Source organism: Ranitomeya imitator, chromosome 1 (assembly GCF_032444005.1).
Source record: "Ranitomeya imitator isolate aRanImi1 chromosome 1, aRanImi1.pri, whole genome shotgun sequence".
NCBI classification, from domain to species: Eukaryota; Metazoa; Chordata; class Amphibia; order Anura; family Dendrobatidae; genus Ranitomeya; species Ranitomeya imitator.
In genome coordinates, this window is record NC_091282.1 from 636,110,554 (window position 1) to 636,117,854 (window position 7,301).

General features: G+C 60.1%; 1 non-coding gene across 1 annotated transcript; it reads left to right on the forward strand.

The window, feature by feature from the left end:
• The first annotated feature begins 4,057 nt into the window (after window positions 1-4,057).
• On the forward strand, window positions 4,058-4,209 carry LOC138660015 (5.8S ribosomal RNA). Its single transcript, XR_011317519.1, has one exon. It is a non-coding gene; the product is annotated as a 5.8S ribosomal RNA (ribosomal RNA).
• Window positions 4,210-7,301: the final 3,092 nt, after the last annotated feature.

A 7,301-nucleotide genomic window follows, 5' to 3' on the forward strand; every position in this document is an offset into this window, starting at 1 on the left:
TTTCAGACTTCCAGGCGGGGGGAAAGCTCTGAAGCTGTACCGAGGACACTTCCATGGCCCCCGGATCGATTTTCAAGAACGAGTCCTTGGGACTTTGAAATTTTTCGGCGATGCGTTTTTGGCTTCCGGGAGCCGCAGAACGTTGGGAAATTCGTTCCGCTCGCCGGCTCCAGGTGTTTCGGGCTAGTCCAGGCCCCAGCTACGCCGCCTGGCCGCCAAATTTCGCAAAATCGAAAAAAAAAAAAAATAGAACCGGAATGAGGAATTTCTGGCCGCCGGATCCGCCGCACAGCTCCAGGAAGTCGGACACTTTTCGGCTTCGCTCCCTTAAAGTGGGGGTCGGTGTTTCGCCATGCAAATACCCACTTTTGCACACCAGCTGCAGGATATAGGAGAGAGGGGTACCTCTCGGGCCCGACTGATTTCCGATGTTTTCGTGGTTCCTCAAGTCGGGTAGGCGGTTTGGCGAGTACCCCCCTGTTTGCATGGAAGTCCGCCCTCGCGTCGACACCAGGCTTCCGCGGCTCCAGGGGGACTCTTGCCGGTCGTCTGCCCCAAGTCAGAGACGCGTTTCCCGGGTCGCCTGAGCCTGAACGGACCCTCCCCAAGCGTGTTCTGGTTCTCCGAGGGTGACGGATGTCAGAAGGGAGGCAGATCTGGAGTCTTCGTCCCGAGGAGGGCTCCAGGAGGGCGGATTGCACCCCCTGACTCGGTCCCCTCAGAGCAGGCTTGGCGTTTCTCTGCGTCGGATGTCTCCCGCTTCCACGCCACCGGGGAGACCTATGAGAGAATCGCACTGTGACCCGGATTCCGTCTCGAGGGCGCCCGTAGCGTGTCGGAGAGGTACCTCCAGGACTATCGGGCATGTTTCTTCCCCGTCTCCCCGAGGGGAAGGATGGCAGCGGGTGGGGTTTCTCACCCATGCCCCCCACCGGCTCTTCCTCCGATCGATTTGGCTCAGCGCTCCCGGGTGGGGAGGTGGTGCCGCTCGCTCGGCCCGGGCTTTGGAGCCCGCGTCGGTCTAAGGCGGGTGGTCTCCTTCCTCTTTTACCCCCCCGGGATTCAGGCACGCATCCTTGGGCGTGCACGCCGGCAGTCGCCTCCCGTTCGCAGGACGGTGGCTGCCGTGCAGAGGGGGAGTTTGACCCGAACTGTGGTACGGCAGGGGTCCGACGACCCGCGCGGGCGAATGGCGGGGCGCCCACCCACCTCGGCGTGGGGGCCCGTCGTCCGAATCGCTCCCTGCGCGGGGTAGCACAACGATCTTCTCCGAGGGCGGCCCTTTGACTTCCAGATGCGCAGCTCGCCCGCGGAGGCCCGTGCCGACCCCCACCCAGCGTCCGATGGGCGGCCTCCGCGGTGGGCATCGGCGAGAGCGGCGGCGGTGGGTGGCGCTTCCACGCCACCGCCGAGCTCCGCGTTCTCCAGTCTTTTCCCGAGCCCCTACGATAGTGGGGGGACGACAGACGCGTGGGGAGGCAGGCGGAGTGGGTTCTCACCGCGTGGTGTGCCCGGCCGAACGCCGTCGCCTTCCCCGCTCGTCCGACGTCCTCCGAGGCGGCTCGGAAGGGAGCGCGAGAGGGAGAGAGCGAGAGAGAGAGAGAGAGACCAAGCGGACGCCCCAGAGCGAGAAGGGAGGATGGAAAAGGGAGAGACGAGTGGGGCAAAAAGAGTTTTGGCGAAGGGGAGTACCCGGCGAACTGCCGCCCCGGGCTTCTTCTGTTCTCAACAGCGGAGGCACGGCTTTGGGGGGGAGACGCCGCTCGGTTGGGGCTCCTTTGAGGTTACGGGCAAGAGCCCGGGACGAGGGACTACGCCATAGGGCGACGCCGACACGGCCAGGCCAACTGCGCCCCCCGTGCGACCTCCGCGTCGCTGGCGGGCTCTGCGCCTGAGCCGTGGTGGACCCCGACGGCCAGCCCCCCTCTCCCACTCCTCGCGCCCGTCCGCCGGTGGGTCGAGGACCCCCCGCGGCGGAGGCAGGTCTAAGCCAGACGGAGGCCCCGCATAGGCCCCCCACCGCCCTGGCCTCTCTCCCCAGCAGCGACTCTGTGTGTCGCCCCGGGAGCGGTGGGTCACGAGGCAGGGTGGCCGTGGCGTCCTCCGAAGGCCAGTCACCTACGGCCCTCCCCGTGCAAGGGGTGGTTTTTACAACAGATGCCCTCCGATCGGGAGGCCGGGTCTAAGCCAGATGGTGGCGCCGCATAGGCCCCCCACCGCCCTGGCCCCTCTCCCCAGCAGCGACTCTGTGTGTCGCCCCGGGAGCGGTGGGTCACGAGGCAGGGGAGCCGTGGTGTCCTCCGGAGGCCAGTCACCTCGCCCTCTCCGTGCAAGGTGGGTTTTTTTCCAGACACCCTCCGCATCGGCCGCCTCGCACCGTACAGCGTGCACGATCTCCCCAGCGGCACTGCACTCGCCGTTCAGGCTCCTTTTTTTTTTTTATTTTTTTCTCCGCAAGGTGACTCCCCGGGCTTCTTCTGTTCTCAACAGCGGAGGCATGGCTTTGGGGGGAGACGCCGCTCGGTTGGCTTCCTTTGAGGTTACGGGCAAGGGCCCGGGACGAGGGACTACGCCGGAGGGCGACGCCGACACGGCCAGGCCAACTGCGCCCCCCGCGCGACCTCCGTGTCGCTGGCGGGCTCTGCGCCTGAGCCGCGGTGGACCCCGACGGCCAGCCCCCCTCTCCCACTCCTCGCGCCCGTCCGCCGGTGGGTCGAGGACCCCCCTCGGCGGAGGCAGGTCTAAGCCAGACGGAGGCCCCGCATAGGCCCCCCACCGCCCTGGCCCCTCTCCCCAGCAGCGACTCTGTGTGTCGCCCCGGGAGCGGTGGGTCACGAGGCAGGGCGGCCGTGGCGTCCTCCGAAGGCCAGTCACCTACGGCCCTCCCCGCGCAAGGGGTGGTTTTTACAACGGATGCCCTCCGATCAGGAGGCCGGGTCTAAGCCAGATGGTGGCGCCGCATAGGCCCCCCACCGCCCTGGCCCCTCTCCCCAGCAGCGACTCTGTGTGTCGCCCCGGGAGCGGTGGGTCACGAGGCAGGGGAGCCGTGGCGTCCTCCGGAGGCCAGTCACCTCGCCCTCTCCGTGCAAGGTGGGTTTTTTTCCAGACACCCTCCGCATCGGCCGCCTCGCACCGTACAGCGTGCACGATCTCCCCAGTGGCACTGCACTCGCCGTTCAGGCTCCTTTTTTTCCTCCGCAAGGTGACGCCCCGGGATGCCCGCCTGCTGGCACGGACGACGAGGAGGATTTCCCTTCCTCCGGGTGCCCTTCCCGCTGCGGGGCTTCCTATCTGGCTTCTCTCCCTCGATTGATTAAGTCCCTGGCCTTTGTACACACTGCCCGTCGCTACTACCGATTGGATGGTTTAGTGAGGTCCTTGGATCGGCCCCGCCGGGTTCGGCCAAGACCCATGGTGGAGAGCCGAGAAGACGATCGAACTTGACTATCTAGAGACAGTAAAAGTCGTAACAAGGTTTCCCTAGATGAACCTGTGGAAGGATCTTTAATGGGCGAGTGAAAAATACCGATGAGGTGCAGATCAGGAGGCCAGCCGCCCGCCAAATCCCCGAAGGGTACCGAATGTGATGGGGGCGGTGGTAGGTCTCTTTCTGCTTCGCCAGGGCGCTCCGCAGGGTGGGGACGGTGAGGGCACGTGAGGACAGCGGGCGGGCGACGTCGGGAGGGTGCGGGGAGCCCCTCTCGCTCCGTCGCCCAGGAAAAAGACGCCCGGCCTCGCGCCGACGATTGTTGCCCTGCCGCTGCCTGCCGAGGAAAAATAAGAAGCCCCCCGCGTACGCGAAAGGCCGTCCCGGGTACCATTCTCCTGTGCGCTCACACACCCCTCCCCGGGGTATGTGGGTCTGGGCGGTAGGTTGAGAAGCCTCGAGCCCTCCTTTGTTCTCCTCCCCGCTGGAGGGAGGGACGGGGAGGCCGAGCGCCCGGGCAACAGGGCCGAGATTTGAAAACAACCCTCCAAAGCATCCCAGTCTTTTGCGGCCGGCTGACACGAGAGTGAAAAGGGGGGCGCCTCCGAGTGTCCCCAAACCAGAAAGCGCGACTCTTAACGGTGGATCACTCGGCGCGCGCGTCGAAGAACGCAGCTAGCTGCGAGAATTAAGTGTGAATTGCAGGACACATTGATCATCGACACTTCGAACGCACCTTGCGGCCCCGGGGTGCTCCCGGGGCTATGCCTGTCTGAGGGTTGCCCCTCCATCTATCGCCTCCATGGCGCAGCTGGGGTCCCCTCGCAAGGGTGACAACGAGGGAGGCCTGAGGCTCCGTGCCCTGATGGTCTCTTCTCCTTTATCCCTTACGTCCCCCCAAGGCCAGACTCACCTGCCCTGGGCCCACCTGATGGGGTTTACCATCGTCACTCCCCCCGTTGCGACGTGAAACCCTGTGGCGCAATGAAGGTGAAGGCCGGGGCGCTCCGGCCGAGGTGGGATCCCGCCGCCCGCTCCGGGGGGTTGACACGGCGGGTGCACCATCGGCCCGCCTCTGTCGGGGAGGTGGAGCATGAGTGCGCGATAGGACCCGAAAGATGGTGAGCTATGCCTGGGCAGGACGAAGCCAGAGGAAACTCTGGTGGAGGTCCGCAGCGACCCTGATGTGCAAATTGGTCATCTGGGTATAGGGGCGTTTGTAGATGTGCTTGGCCCATACGGGGATCGAACCCACGACCTTGGTGTTATTAGCACCACGCTCTAACCAACTGAGCTAAATGGCCATAGGTGTGGTCCCTGGGTATAGGGGCGAAAGACTCACGGAGACCACGGGCAGACGTACAGGGGCCTGATCAACCCCTGGACCGTACGGGCTGCTGTGCCTGCCGCAGGCGAGAAGCGAGAACCCCTTCGGGGCACGGAGACTACAACCGGACGTACGGGGGTCTGACCCACCCCTGGACCGTACGGTCTGCTGGCTGCTGTGCCTGCCGCAGGCGAGAAGCGAGAACCCCTTCGGGGCACGGAGACCACAACCGGACGTACGGGGGTCTGACCCACCCCTGGACCGTACGGTCTGCTGGCTGCCGTTCCTGGTGCAGGCGAGAAGCGGGAACCCCTTCGGGGCATGGAGACCACAACCGGACGTACGGGGGTCTGATCCACCCCTGGACCGTACGGTCTGCTGGCTGCCGTGCCTGGTGCAGGCGAGAAGTGGGAACCCCTTCGGGGCACGGAGACCACAACCGTACGTCCGGGAGTCTGACCCACCCCTGGACCGTACGGTCTGCTGGCTGCCGTGCCTGGTGCAGGCGAGAAGCGGGAACCCCTTCGGGGCACGGAGACCACAACCGGACGTACGGGGGTCTGATCAACCCCTGTACCGTACGGGCTGCTGGCTGCCGTGCCGTCCTCAAATTGCTTGGCCTAAACAAAAGTCAATTTTTTGTGACAACAGTGATGACCGTGACATAGCACTGGAGGTGTACCCCAAGACAGTGACCTAAGTGTGGGTGAAGTCTGTGGTTCATGGGCGGAAAGTTGAATTTTGGGTGAAAAACCATACTTTCACACTTTGAAAATTTCAGACATGTGTCAGACTTCCAGGCAGGGGGAAACCGCTGGAGGTGTACCGAGGACACTTCCAGAAGCCTGGGGAAGCTTTTCTGGAAGAGTCCTTGACACTTGGAAAATTTTGGGCAATTTTCTGAGAAAAAAAAAAATCACATTTCCCCTTACCCCCCACCCAAGAGGGGCTTCAATATGTTGCAGAGTACCCCGAAAGGGTCCCCAAAGTGGGAGAAAAGTGAGGCAAGTCAAAGAGGCAAAGATGAATGTACATTTGAATAATTTTATTAATGTCAGATAAAAATTGACATATTCACAAGGGCTTTGTTCTCCTGATTGGGATGAGCCGAATATTCTTGAGACTATACTCCTCAGTAGAATCGGATGACTCGGTATCACTTTCCGTGAGGTCTACCACCTCGTTATCCAATTCACTGGTTGATGCCATTACTGGCGACATAATTTTTGCGTCCTCATGATTTCCTGCGTTGAACACTAGCTCTTGGGCACGGCACATATCGGTCAGGGTCTTCTCCCGGTAAACTCTCTCGGCCACATCGTTTGTATGTGCCAAGTAGCGTGCAAACAAGCGCTTTTCGCAATCTGTGTATTGTGACAAAGTCCATGTCTCGCAAATCCGCCGTACAAGGTGGCTGGTGATGTTTGGGAGGTTGTAGCTACGGAGGAAAGCACATTGTTAGTACCGGTTGCTACTTATGGCTGTGGGTCACTTGACTTGTGGCTACCTTACCTTGAATGGTATCGTCTGAGTCTCATGGATGGATTTTTTATGACCTTCCCGGTACACGTCACGAAAAAGTTTGTGATAATCTTTCGGCCAAAGGTAAAGACCGGTCTGACATATTCCGCATACGCATTGAACCACTGAAAAAGAAAAAAAATATATATATGTTACTCTCCAGTCTGGGGGCACCCCTCCAAAAGGTTTTACATGGGGACAAGAGAGTGTTTTGCTCCCCACAATGAGTGGGGTTGCCTGGGTTCCCTGGCTTTGAGAAAAGCTTACCGATTCCTCTTCCTCTGAAAGTACAAAAGTTGCTACCTGAGAGGTGGAGCACTTGTGAGTCTTCACACCCACAATTGTCTTGCGTCTTCCTTGGTACGTGTGATGGATCCTCTCATTCCACTCTGAAACCTACGATGTGAAAAAAAAAGGTGGAAAAATATTGAACCGGTTCAGCAAATACCGCTGACCCACAGGGCCCGACGACTTACCGTCATGTTACGAACAACACCTGGTCTTTGGAGATGTTTTAGAATCAGAAGGGCCTCGAGGTACAGTACCACTTCCCGGCGATCTACTTCTGATCCGCCATCTGTCACAGCCTCGATGCTAGCTAGAAATGTTGGCCTTGCCTCCTCCAGTATAATCTGGCAGTCCTTGGGTGACTTTGATGGCTTCATCAATAGATCGTACCTGTGGGGAAAAATAAAGGCAATTAACCAACATCCAAGGTTTGGTAACAATGCGCTGAATATTGGCTCTTTTGAACGGTGTACCTTTTACTTACAGACTCTCGGCAGGCTCCCTTGTACAATGATTTCTGAAGGTCTGTTGTAAAATTCATGAACACTTCGCATGCCTTATAAAGTTGAGGATTCTCTAGTCTCAGTTTGGTAGCCCTCATCTGATACATGGTAAATCTCCGTATATGCTTCAACATTTTGAGGGAGGTCTGGCTCGATAGATGGAGTTTTCCAAGTTGTTGAAAAAAATTATTAACCTGGTTTGGTTTTACGAGGTACTCCAGAGTTACAGATTTTG